Below are 14,578 nucleotides of genomic sequence, written 5' to 3'. Positions count from 1 at the left end.
CATTAAATGCTTTGAGGTCTAGGGAGTAGCAGTGGGCAATACTAAGAGTGAAATTCAAGGTATAGGGAAGTAGGAATGAAAATTACTTTTATCAGATAACTTAAATGGTTATGTTACTATGCGTTCTTATTGGAATGTAGGTTTCTTTTAAATTATAATACTATGATAGTTACCAGTAGTTCATTCATGAATATTTTTGAATGGTTATGATCTTATTGTAATCACATCCTTCAAAATTAAATTGATTGCTTAATTTCCCCCTTGATTTTCATACTATAATATAAAAGGAGGAAAAAAGTCTGCAAGTAAACATAACTCCTCCTTCTCTCTATATATATAGACATGTATCTTCGTGTGCAACTAAGCAAAACAAATGTGACATTTTCTTTTTTAAAAAAATTGTGTAAATAAATATGATGAGAATTAAGTTCATTTCAAAGACTTATGACACATGAAATATACATGATCAAAATAAATTAGAAAATTAAGTTCAAATAAATTTTAAGCTAAATTACGTGTTGCAATGTAAGTTGCAATAATTCAGTTGTAATAATTAATGCTAACAAAACCAAACATCATATTCCCATTCTGCAAAGTATAAAAATTCTTCTGCAAAACTGAAAAAATGACCAACACTTTGGCTTATGTGATAACTTTCAAATTCACTCCTTTGTTTGCATTTAGAATTTATAACTTTAATTTTCCACAGAAAATTGTTTTTGATTTTAAAAAATTTCACTGGCATAATTTCATTCACTTCAGCATATATTAATAGATGCAAAAGGTTTTTGTACCTTACATAATTTTAAATCTTATGTAAACTAACGTAATTAATAACAAAATCAAAACATAGATCAGAAACAGCATAAAATTTAATTAATAATTACTACTAGTGTCACACGAAATGCTATGAAATTAATTAATTAAATAAAAATGAGATAAAATATATAGAATTAATATTCCACATGTGTGAAGTTTGGAAGTTTTACGTTAAATATTTTTTTTTAATTAAGTATTTTTAAAAATGACCCCTTAAAGCATGGGACCTTTCGTAATTAGAACTTGCAAATCCACTTCGCTGGTCTTTCATAACATTACTTTTTTTTTATTAACAAGAAATATTGCATTCAGTTATTTAATTTAAGATATCAAAAATAATGCTACTGAAAGGCATGAATACTTACTTAAATTTGAAATTAATTTGGTTGACTTAAAATAATATTTAAAAAAATAAATCTTCATATATACGTCTAAAAATCAGACCTTATTAATTTTCTTTTATTTGAACGATATCTGAATTCTGCCTTAGTTTGGACTAGTAAATCATTGGGCAATTAAATGCCAAGCTATAAGAGAACTAATGTAGTTTACAAATGCACTGAATTTTATTTCCAGTATTAACTTTCAAAGAAAGTAAAATTTTCTGCATATTTGCATCATTTGGATTGATAGAATATGGCAAAGCATGCAAAGGCTATCAGTCTAAAGGGAAGTATATATTCATGGGCGGTTTTGTAAGGAAAAGTAGTTTGCATTTCCATTTATTCATGTGTGTATATATATATATATATATTTACATTGTTAATGCTAAAATCAATGCTTCATTAAAAATTCATTATTATTTTATTTTTAATACAACATACAGATACAGAATTGTTTTAAATTCCAATAAACAATAATAATTTATTTTTAAGAAAACTTATTTTATGATTTATATATTATATTACATGAATAAGAGAAACATTTGTCAAGAAATGTATTAAACTTGTATTAGCAGATTCATGCTATCCTAGTAACAAGACTATCATACTTCAAAACTGTATTAAAACTGGGCAAAATAAAATCAACATAAATTCTACATTAAATGTTTAAAAACTTATAAGTATGCAATGGTAGTTATATATACAATATAATATATGTTGTCATTTATAAAATATTAATGAAATGATATTTTTGGAAATAATGCACAAAATTTTAGTTTTGTTTTATAATTAGTTTAAAGAATTGTTAGAAAAATATTTTAGGTCATTTCCATTTTTCCCCTGTTGATATTGGTATATTAAAATATATGGAATAATTAAGTTGCATCTAGTTAGTAAAACAAAACATTACGAAAAGTATGATACGGCATATTTTTAATCAATATAATTACTTCATTTTGGAATTATAATATTTTCGTAAGAAATTAATACCACTGAAAAAAATATTATTACACTAAAGGAATAAACGAGATTCTCGACCGCGTTGTTCAAGTTTTTGTAATTTTACTTTGTAACACACTCGTACATAAACATATTAGACTGAATTATAAACCAGGCATAACTAATTAGATAATCCTAGAAAAAGAATAAACTAAACCTAGTAAGCAAAAAAATATATACATTACATTCAGAATTCTAAATGTTTATATAAACGTTTCTCGCAAGGCCTGCCGGGAAAAAGATGTCAAACGTTCTTTGGTCAGACGATTGGAAAAGAACGCTAACATGATTAGTTTTGTTTTCAACAACCACATTACCATTTCAATTACGAGTAAATACCACAAACAGTGATTAAATTTTGGAATAATTAGTTTTAAATAATAATTCGGGCAATTTAATGCGTGATTTATCGGATGCACAATGACAAAATACTACTATTAGATCTGCATTTGGAATAAATATCTTGCACTCTTTCAACTCATTAGACATTACGAACACTGATATTAATTAATCGCAAAGCTTAAACGTTTAAATACTTACTCACTACATATAACAGTGCAAAGTGCATGAGAATAATCTGCATAAAATGAACAAAAAATATTTCAAGTAGTAATTGTAAACATTTTCTTACTTACCTGCGCTATACAACCAACATGCATTCAGCCATGTTTTTTTCTGCAACTAGCTTTCAAACACTTTTCTCCTGATTTGACTGGCTAATTTCCAGTCAGTCACGTGATTCTTCCGCGCGGCTACTGAAACATTATCTGTAATGCTACAAGCAAATCAGCTGTTACCGCTACAGTTTGCTTTCAACCTGTTACCATTACAGGAAATTCTTCTATAACTTTCTGATTTCTGTAACTTTACAAAACTTTTGCCTGTAAAGAGCGAACTTTTTTTTTACCGTGTATGCCTCCCCAGTATGGGGTAGCACCCCATACTGGGGAGGCATAATGGATAGGATTGTTTGTGGGATGGGAGATTGTACTTGTAGAGATTTTCTGTTTACTTAGCCAGTTTTCTATACAATGGCAAATGCAAAAAATAATTTTTATTTATATGCCGTTTTAAAAATTATGTACAACTTACATTAAATTTCTCTCAGAGGTCAGATGAACAATGTTGTTAAATAGCTGGTTTAGAGAATTGCAAAAGTCTGACCATTCGAGGAAAAATCTTTTAGAACAGTTCACTGATTAAACACACACACATTAATTAACTGTGCTCATCAAAAGTGCTCTGTCAGTTAATGCTTTCTCTATGAGTAAAATTCAAAGCATCATTTTTCTTGTTTTCTGCACATGAAATTTGTAGCAAATTCGAAATATTTTTTTTTCCTTCAGTGACATCATTCTTTTTCATATGCCTGATAATGATCTCCTCAATAAGCAATATCTGTTATGCAAACATAAAACAAAATTATGCTTTAGAAGAGGCCCACTGGTTCTTGAATAGGTAAGACGAAAACTGGTGCTGCAATGTAGGCTTGATTTCTATTAAATGGATTAGCTATATCTCTGTTTTTACAATTTTCCCTGTGTTTAATATGAACACAAGGCAATTTCATTCAAATAGCGCTCGAAAAGGGAAACTTTTCTTTAAGCAAATAACCCTCAGGACCTTTGCCATAATAATTAAACAGCTAAACATGCGTTAAAGGATAACATAAGTGCTCAAATGCCCATTTTTTGACTTTCAAACGAAGTTATCGATTTAAATTTAACCTCTGGTGCTGTAACAATATATGTGAATTAGATAAACAGCCAGTTGAAATGCTCTAAGGAGCTGGGTTTTTAATTTTATTTAATTTCCTACAGGCAATTAGCTTGCATATGCATATATGCAAGTCTAAATAGTCTAGTTGAGTATATTTTACAAAAGATTCATATTAAAATAAATACACTTATGATAATGAAATGTATACACATAAACTTATAATATGCGCATAAGTTTATGATTATGTATTCACTTATGATAATGAAATGTATGCGCTAAGAAACAAAACAATTTACCAATATATAAACACAGATACTAATGATTTGGTGTAAAATGTAGTAACATGGTAAGTTTGTGTAACTGTATGTCCACCAGCGGCCGAGCGGTAAAGTCGCTGAACACTGGTAGTTCGGTCCGAGGTTCGAATCCCGCTAACGGGCTGGCTGCATGGGCGTTTTCGTGGTTTTCCCCATGTGTAACGAGCCTACGAGCCAGTTGCCCTTAGAAAGTCCTCCACGAAAGCATCCCTCCCTTTAGGCAGATAGCCCTCGAGGCTTTGCCATAGCCACACACGCCCGCACGCATGATATGACTGCACACCCTGTAGTGGTGTGCAAACATAAATTAGTGTATAATTCAAAAAAAGACTTTAAAACTAGCATATATGTTAATCCTCATATGATAAAAAACACAAGGTATGTAATCAGACAAAATATCACGTAGACATTGATTTACACAACTCACAAGCTTCGGTAAAGGTCTTAACTGTAACATTCGCTTGAAAACTGTAGGATGATTGGCACACTTCTGCTTGGTAAACAGCTCCGGAAAGACATCTCTAAAAATTGTAGGGTTATGAGCCAGTCGTATATGGATCCCATGATAACATTATTCACTCTTCCGTGGAATATGTGCCTGTGAACCATTATCATCAAAACTGCAATTCCAGCGTCACTATGTATACTACCCTTGACATTAAAGCACTGGTAGCTCTATTTGCAATTGTGCTAATGTTGATGAGTGTATAACACCATAGAATGACGATGTATAGTGGTAGAGTCATTAGGTTTATTAGGAGCAAAAAACATAAAATATTAGAAATGACTTATCCCGAATTCGAAATCTGGGCTTCAAGACTGCTAGCCAGAAGTGTTTCCATTACATCATGAAGGCATGCTGTGAGAAAAAGAAAATTCCTTACATTCTTAAAGGGTGACTTTGGAGGTGGGGACTTAATCACCAGCTCCTAGTGATGACGGATTATCATCTACCACATGTTAGTTTGGGTACCACTTGCTAAGTCTTTAGGTATTTATTTGGAACTGGAAATATCAACGAATGACCTAATGACCTCCCGGGATGCGCACACTAGACTTCCCGATTGCCGGCCAGACGTACTTGCAATTAGAACAAGAAGGCAAGCGGCAAGGAAAGAGAAGATTAATTACTTATTTTCAGCGATAAGCACTACTTCATTTTGGATATCAGATTTCCAGTCAGTAGCATAAATCCTAACCTTCCTAGTGGACAGCGATCTTCCGCTTCTATAAAAGCGGAAGTCATCCAAGAGAGCTAATCAGTTCTATACTGAAGTATAAAAATTAATTAATGAAGTGGAAAATATAATGTAACTTTAGTACAAACAGGAAGAAGCAACAAAAAGATCAATTAAGAAATGACCTAGGGTCTGGTATGGTACAGTTCTATAAACAATACCCTGAGCGACTTTGTCTGAGGCGGAATCATTGAAAGGTTGAAAGAATGCCAAAGTGTGACAAGTGTGGCCAAGGATTATACATCATGTATGGAGCTCGAATTACATTTCTAACAAAGGGAGCAACTATCTGAAGGTTTAGTAATGCTCAGTGCCAGATTAAGACTTTTATATGCCCTAAACCAGTAGCTTCCGAACTGTGCACCGCGGCGCCCAGAGCAGTTGCGGAGGAGCACCGCGCAATATTGTAAAAGCTTCATAATTAATTGAACTGAGACATTTGTCCCAACTAAACAAAAAGCAAAGTGAGAAACTAAAAATAACGATTTTTTGTGTAGTTTGTTTTCACTTGACTCTGTATAAAACTGCAGTTGCCAGCTCAGAATATTCTTGCGAACGCGAGAAGGTAGTGCTGCGCCTTTTCGATCACGCCATATGATCTCACTATAACATCTATCGCGCTTTTATAGACTCTTCGAGGTGCCTAGACCGTTCGCGACAGACCTGGACTCTTCTGGAAGATCTTGCGGAAAGCATAGCAGCAACCGTTGTCGGCTCGATTCACTCAGTCAAAGTCTAGTGAATTTAAACTCAGCGATTCATATAAATGAACAGGGATATAAATTAGTTCATGTAGTATAGTTAGTGTTGTATTTGTTCGTGATACATAGTGTTGCATTTGTTGTCTCTGATACATAGTTTTGTGATTTCTTGTATCTTTAATAATGGACCGAATTTAGAATAGTAATAAACGTAATAGTGCAGGTAAAGAAAGTATGTTTTCAACCAGTGGTACCACTGTGAAGAAACGAAATATCATAAAAATATAACAGTTGTTTAGAGTTTGGTTTTACGTCAGCAGAAATGAATGGCGAAGAGAAACAGCAGTGTATATTGTGTATAAAAGTTTTAGTAGAGGAGTGTATGCTCCCAAGTAAATTGAAGCGCCATTTAGAAGTTAATCACCACAAGCATGGTTGGCAAACTTCGTTTTTTTTTTTTTATTTTTTTTTTTTTTTTTTTTTTTTTTTTTTTTTTTTTTTATTGCCAGGAAGTTAACACAACAAAAAAATATATTTTTTAAGACTGCATCAATACCAAACAGTGCTTTGCTATCATCTTACAAGGTGGCTTACAGAATCGCGAAATATCGGAAGCCTCACACAATCGCAGAAGAATTTGCTCTATCGGCTGCTGTAGATATAAAGAACATTATGGTTAATGAGTCCGCTGGAAAGCTGCTTTTAAATGTGCCTTTGGACAATAGCACAATTAGTCGGAGAATACAAGATATGGAGAAGGTTATCAACGATCAATTAATTGAAAAAATTAAAGGAGTGGAATTTGTATTGCAGCTAGATGAGGCTACGGATAATAATAAAGATGCTCATTTGATATGCCATTTGCGGTTTATAGGTGGTTAATAATATTAAAAAATCCGATGTGTACACCACGACTTCCTTGTACGGAATATTAAATTATATGCATTTTTCTTGCATTTCATTTAAACTTATTGGATTGAATTAAATCTACTTCGCTGACAGCGCATAAACCACAATAGAATAAATGCATTCTTTAAAATTCACTCTAGTATTTGTTTACCATAGCGACACTCTGGCGCTAGATTCACTTAACCGTATTATATTTCGTTCATATTATAACTCATAATGCACCAAATTTATATCATTTAAAGAATAGAATTATCTAATCGTTGCCACATGTTCTATTCAAATACTATAATAAAGCTAGAATGATGTATAAAAGAAACTAAGCAAACAAAACAAAAAAGAAACAGTTTTTCGCAGAAGATTGAGTATTTCTCATTCAATTAATTCAGTTCTCACTTCACGAGAAGGCAAAAATACGTAAAAACTCAAAATATCTATATTAAAAATGCCGAAGTAAATCTTAAACACTTATTTCCTCGAAAAATTTCCAGAAAGGATTAAGCATGATTTAATTGGCAATAATAAATGAAGGCGTTATATTTGTTGTTGCGAAGCTAAGTTTCTCTAGATTGGCAACAAATCCACTAGTCTGCTGTTTCAAATGTAAACAATCAATGGCCGGCATAAAAAAAAGGCTTAGCGGCCCTTAAACAACTTTAAAATTGTTGATAATTCTAAAAATATTGCATACAGATTTACTAAAGGCATAAAAACTTTAACCGGAAGATAAAAACAACATAATTCAATCATTTTTAAAGCAAAAAATGTACAATTTAGAAATATATAAGAGTTAAGAAACTGAGATCACTGAGGCAGGTAACAGAGTGGATATATATATAAATATATTTATATATGTTTGGTGCGGCCGATTGCAACCAAAATACGAGGTGCACATCTACATGTTATAGCAGTCCTATATACAAAATTTCAACGTTCTGAGGCTACTCGTTTTTGAGTTATGCGAGATACGTACGTACGTACGCACGTACGTACATACGTTCGTACAGACGCCGTGAAAAAAATCTCTTCAGAATTCATTTTAAAGCATTTTTATAATTTTTTTGGAGGAAACGAGTCTTTTATTCTGTCCTTACGTATAGATATCACGCAAAAACATCGTTAAATTGCATTCGATAGCGGTCAAAATGGATATTTTCGTTGAAATATGCTGCCTGAAACTTTTTGCGATTACAATACTTCCTTTTTACTTCATACAAGGAAGTAAAAAGACCTTCTATTTTGTAAAAATATCACTTTAGGAGAGAAGGTTCAGGACCTTCGGTCAGGTTCGAGATTATTAATGCATTCATATCTGAAAATAATATGAATTAAGTGCGTTGCTGTCTGTACTGATGGAGCACGCTGCATGTCTGGCTGCTATGGAGGATTAAAGACACATATTCGAAACAAATCATCAAATGCATTGTAAACCCACTGCATTATTCATAGAGGAGCGCTTGCGTCAAAACATCTGAGTCCTACACTGAATCAGGTGTTAGAATGTATATTGAATGTTGTAAATTTTATGAACTTCTTCCATTGAAAGCAATGTTTTTTAAAACACTGTGTGAGAATATGGGAGCCGAATACTCGTCTTTGTTGTACTATAGCAGCGTACGATGACGCTCTCGTGGTAATGTTTTATCATGTCATGCACCTTTATCAGCTTTTATAAAAAAAAAAAAAAAAAAAAAAGAAAGAAAGAAAGAAAGGAAAAAAAAAGAAAAGTTTCAGATTTTAGATTGCGTCCAAAGGGGCGTTTTTTTAAAGTTTTGAGTGTTACGTTTATTTATGTAATATCATGTTTTACGTACTCCAACTATAAAATTCAGTTCAACAGCAATATCGCAAATTAATTTTAAAATGAGCATATCTTTAGAATTTCGGATACAGAGGTTCACGCGCTGGAGATAAAGATTTTTTTTTTCGTACAGTGTTGCCATTGCTCGCTTTGATCAAAAATTCGTTGAAGTGCTACAAAATCTGAAATCGATAATAAAAAAAATTTCAAATTCAAATTAGGGCTTCTACGTGCCCTTATTCTATGGAAGATTATGTTATTCAAATTTTGATCGCTTTAGGTACCGTTGTTTTATCACAATGCAAGAAACATACATACATTTACACAGATACTTCATTATTTAATTTATTTAACTACAGGACAGGGCGATAATATATTGTGGCAACGATTCGAAAAGTGATACAGCCTTTTAAAGTTTCTGACGCAAAATGCCAAAACGAAATTAATAGTCCTTCAGGGTAAATTGCCCCTTTGGACTAAAAAAAAAAAAAAAAAAAAAAGACGGTATAAAGAAGAAAATTGACTGAAAATGCGGCAAATATTGTTTTTTAATATTGCAGCAATCTTTTACGTCAAATGGACTTGATCTTCCTCAAGACATAAAAACCATGAAGAGATTTATCACAGCTAATTGTCTAGTTTGATAAATGCTTCCAAAATGAAAATTTCGATATATTTGCATGGATTCAAGATCCATTTAACATTAGTGCTCCGTCGGAATTTACTTCTGTGGGAAAAGATAATCTTATTGAGTTATCTTGAGACAACAGTTTGAAAGCAAAATTTGGCAGCATGGAATTGACAAAATTTTGGACTTCAATAAAAGGCAACTATCCTCTTCTAAGTGATAAAGCTAAGCGGATTTTAATTACATTTTCGAAGACGTATTTGAGCGTAGCTGGGCTTTTGGCGGTCGCTGTAATAAAAAGCAAGTATAGAGCAAAAGTTAGTGTGGAAAAGGAAATGGAGGTGGCCATGTACACTTTAATTCCACGACTTGTGGAATTAAGGTGCAGGGGTTTGCATTCTTATGTGCAGTGGTTTGCAGGCTTATTCATCACATTAATTATTAGTTTAATGTTAACAAAGTTAAAAAAAATTTAAATAATGAAGGTATACGTATTTTATTTATTTTTATCTCTTAATTACGATTATTCATACTTTAAGGAGGGCGCCATGGAAAAATTTTTAATTGAAAAAAGGGGCCCCGACTCGGACGTTTGTGAACGTTTGTGAAACACTAATCATGTTTGTGAACGTTTGTGAACCACTAATCATTTAAAAGATTTTGGTACTCCCACATACATTTACAGTATAACGTCTCTTTCTCATCATTTCCTCTTTCTCAGTCTTTGTTAAGCGGCACTATATGCTCCCTGGTAAAACCTGCAGTGAGAAATTTATTTGTGTGGTGCCTCTGTAAATATGATGCTTTTTCAAGTTTATGGACTCCTTTTACATTATATTTGTGTTCCGACGTTGAAATAAATCAGTGGATAGAACATGCAAGACTTTGTCAAGCGATTTTAATAACCTGAAGTTCCAGAGCTGGCTAAACCGAACCTGCGAGTTTGTTTATGCCTGTTATTTTCTTGTTGTTTGAGAAACATCGCTTATTGGAATTTCACGCTGTATAAGGTTAATTGAATATTTTATTAACATTTCTGAAGACTTTTAACATATAGCTTGAACTTATTTTAAGTATTTTCTTCGATTCTTAATGTTTTTAAGAATCAACTCAATTTGCAATTTAAAAATTCTGCGTGTTTTGAATTTTAACACCGTGTATGATTACTTGAACATCTGCTTTATATTATGAACTTTCATACTTACAATTGACTCAATACAAAATTTTTGAACTGTTTTTATATTTTTTGAGATTTCGTGTAAGTTAGGCTTAACTTATTTACTATCGAAGAGTGTTTTGCACCTTTATCTTATCTTTTGGCTTATTGACTATTATTAACACTTTGCGCAGAATTCTATATTTCTGAAAAAGAATTTATGCTATGTCACTGAGAGGTCATGATATGACCGCTTTTAGACGTGGTCGTTTTAGCATTTATTTCATAGTTCATCAGCGTTACTTTTAGAATGAAAAGAGACTAAATCTACCCTTTCAAGAACCTAAAGTCCGCATAAGATTTACTTTGCAATGTTTCATTACTTTATTTCACCTAAATATATTAATCTAAGGTAGATTCACCTAATGAAATATAAATTTAATATAAATACTTTTGATTTATTACATTTAATTAGTACTAAAAATACGTGCTAAATTATTGTTTAAAATTTTGTTAAAATAATTAATACTTAAAATATGTTTTATAAATAATATAGCAAAATATTTTTAAATGAAACTATTCTATAAAGTAAATTGGATAATGCATTTTATGTCTTTTAAAAAATCATATTTCCGAAATCAATGCAAATCACATGTTAGCAAGTATTTCACTGCTGAAATATGACTTTATTTATTAATTTCGAAGTAAGGACGAATTTATTTGAATTAATATCCTGACATAATATGAAACATTTTACCGCGTACAGAGCACAAAGTACAATTTTCGCGAAGATATGATTGTGCGTGAAGATGCATTCACGGATAAAAATGGGGCGATTTTAAAATTCCGAGAAAACGGCCAATGTTAAAAGACGATGCATGTCCGTGCATATTTAACGGCTGTCCAGTATATATGAGGAAAAACTCACCGACAGTCAGGAGAAGCAGAACGGAAAGATTAATGGAAAAGGAGAAAGAAATATTAACACTTTCATTGAGAAACGATAAAATTAATGGCTTTGATAAATTACTAATAAATGTTGACATCGAAATTAGAGAAACTGTGAACAAAAATACGAAATTCATTACCTATAAAAATTCTGATGAACTGTTTATTATGTTTATACGCTTTTGACCATGGCCACAAATTTCAAATGCTTTCAAAAATGTTTGGTTTAATCCTAGTATACGGTACACTCAGGATTTGGTGACATTGACATTACAAATGTTTTAGCAAGACAGATAATTTTTTGGGGGTAAATATAATCTTGGGAACATTATTCGTAATTCTATTCAGTTGAAATAATTCTTCTAGGCCATTTAAAAAAGATTCTATTAAATTATCAGAAGAACCGTCGAAAGGTTTAATGCAATCGTATAAATCGCTGAAAAGTTACACTGAATTGCTGTTCGACCGATTGACATTCCATGTATATTATTTACTGGATGATCATATAAACGAACATCTGAGCTCGAGGCCTGCGCGCTTTGCCTAACTGCCAAATTCGAACAAATAACTGAGCAATTAATTGAGATTCCAGTAGTTTTTTCAAGTAATTTGGTAAAGATGCCATCTGTAAAGCATTTGAAATGTTTGAAATTGAATCAATCAATGACTGATGTAAATAATATTGCTTATATAAAAAGTAAATGCAATGCACTGTGAATCAAAGAACGTACTGTGAATCAAAGAACGCACTGTGAATCTTATCATTGCTCTGTCCCTATCTACTTACTTCAACTGCCTTCAGCGAGTGAAGTTCCATTGCTGCGAACTCCAGTTTGGAAGCCTCAGAATTGAGGAGAAATCATTGTGAGAAATCATTGCTTATTCTGTTTGTTAATATCTGCTCTACAAGAAGACACCAAAATTTTGGATAAATCATTTAAAATGTATTGAATGCCACGAGCTACAATGCTAATTGTGAATATAGTGTTCGTGAAATAATGTTCTGTTTTGGTGTTTTATGTGTTTCCGGTGATTAAAATTATATGGTAGTTGGTATTCTTCAATCTTCAGTGGTCCAGACAGACAGACAGACAAAGTAGACAGATGTCTTTTGTTGCACCCGCTAAGTCTTTCTACACCGATGGGCGAAAAATCAAGCATAGGTGCGAAGGAAAGGTATATAGAAAGGGGGGGGGCAATTTCGTATTTCAGAGGAGAGTAAAAAGGAACTTCGTATATTTTATACGAGTTCGAAAGGCCAGGAAGAAAAGATGGGACAAACTAAAGTAAAAAATAAATGGCCCAAAAGTAATGGAGAGGGAAAAAAATTATATTTATAATTTAAATAAAAAAAAGAAAGGGCCTATAGAAAGAAAAGGAAAGGAAGTAAGAGAATTTTGTTAAAAAAAAAAAAAAAAAAAAAAAAAAAAAAAACCACGATTGTGTCCATGAGTGTAGTCAAAGGAAGTTTTTATCATTTACAAATAGAGTCTTCCAGGTGTGTGTAATGAGTGTGTTTTATAAAGCTGAATAGATGTGAAGATGGGGGAAAATTAATAATAAAATATAAATATAGGGGGTCCAGTCACATAACAGTATAAGCCTAGTTTAGAAGCTAACTTATGCTATAACAGGGAAACTAAAATTTAAAAATTTTTAAATTAAACTTTTATTTTTTAACATGGGAAACAATATGTTTGCCTACCTTGAAACACAGAACTGAAGACACATAAGATCAAGCTACATATAATATCATGCAAAATTATACATTAACTTAAGTAACATCATCTATTGCGGTATCCAACATATTCATATACTCAGAAAACACTATCAGATAAAATCATAAATTTAAAACAAGGCGAGAACACATGAGCAAAAATAAATAAGTAAATAAAATACAGTGTTTTTTTTATTTTAATGTTAATTAATTTAAAAAAATGAGCATTTTATTTATTTATTAAGTTAATGGTCATAATTTATTATATGTGTACTATTTTATCAATTTGAGGCACACTGTATTAATATATGCTTTTAATTTAATTACATAGGAAATATAGATTAAAGGAGCAAAAACTACAAATCTATACATTCATTGAGGCCAAGATCGAGTTTTTTGCCTCTCAAGAAATTCTTCAAAGGGGCCCCAATGGGTACGCTAACAGACTACACTACTGATAAGGATAGCGTCTCTACGAGATAGTAACAAAACAAAAAAAAAAAAACAAAAAAAAAAAAAAACAAAAAAAAAAAAAAAAAAAGAACCACATGATTTAAAGCAATTGCTAAGTATTTAATGCCAGAACATATTAAAATGAGCATAATAATTATGATCATAATAAATAAGTGAATTTAAAGGTACTTTAGTGACAGATATTTGATTTAGCTTAGAGAGAAGAAGTTCTACTTATCTGAATGTTCCGTCTTGGTGTTGTTAAAGATTACAAAGAAGATAAGACCTATAGGTTCAGGAAATCTTTCGGTTTTGAGAACGAGACAATATAGAGGATATTCACGAAAATTTTTCTTAAGTAGATGAGCATTATCTGAAAAAACTCTTTGAAAATTTAGGAGCTCTTCTAAGATCCTGCCTCCATCGTACGTGATCACTGCGCCCCTCTTCAGTGGTCCAGCAGTGCAATATTTGGATACACGGATTAGCGGTTCGGTTATAACATCCATAAGTGCTATATCGTATATTATTCTTAATCGATTATTGTCTTGGTGCTCAGAATTAATGCATATAGAACAAAAATAACATACAACGGTAAGGCATTTTCTGGTTTTGTTGAAAATGCAATCAATGCAGAAGCAACAACAATTCAAGCTGTTATGGTATGTTCATTAAATTCAAAATACAAAGAAATTATTGGACTGGTACCAAAACTTAATATGACTGCTGAAGATGAATTAGATATATGTAATAACAAGAACCAATACATGAAAATTAATAATAATGCACATTC

Source organism: Stegodyphus dumicola, chromosome X2, assembly GCF_044657685.1.
Source record: "Stegodyphus dumicola isolate Sdum_Otavi_A_Nest chromosome X2, ASM4465768v1".
Lineage (NCBI taxonomy): Eukaryota > Metazoa > Arthropoda > Arachnida > Araneae > Eresidae > Stegodyphus > Stegodyphus dumicola.
Note: the sequence above shows the minus strand (reverse complement) of the source record.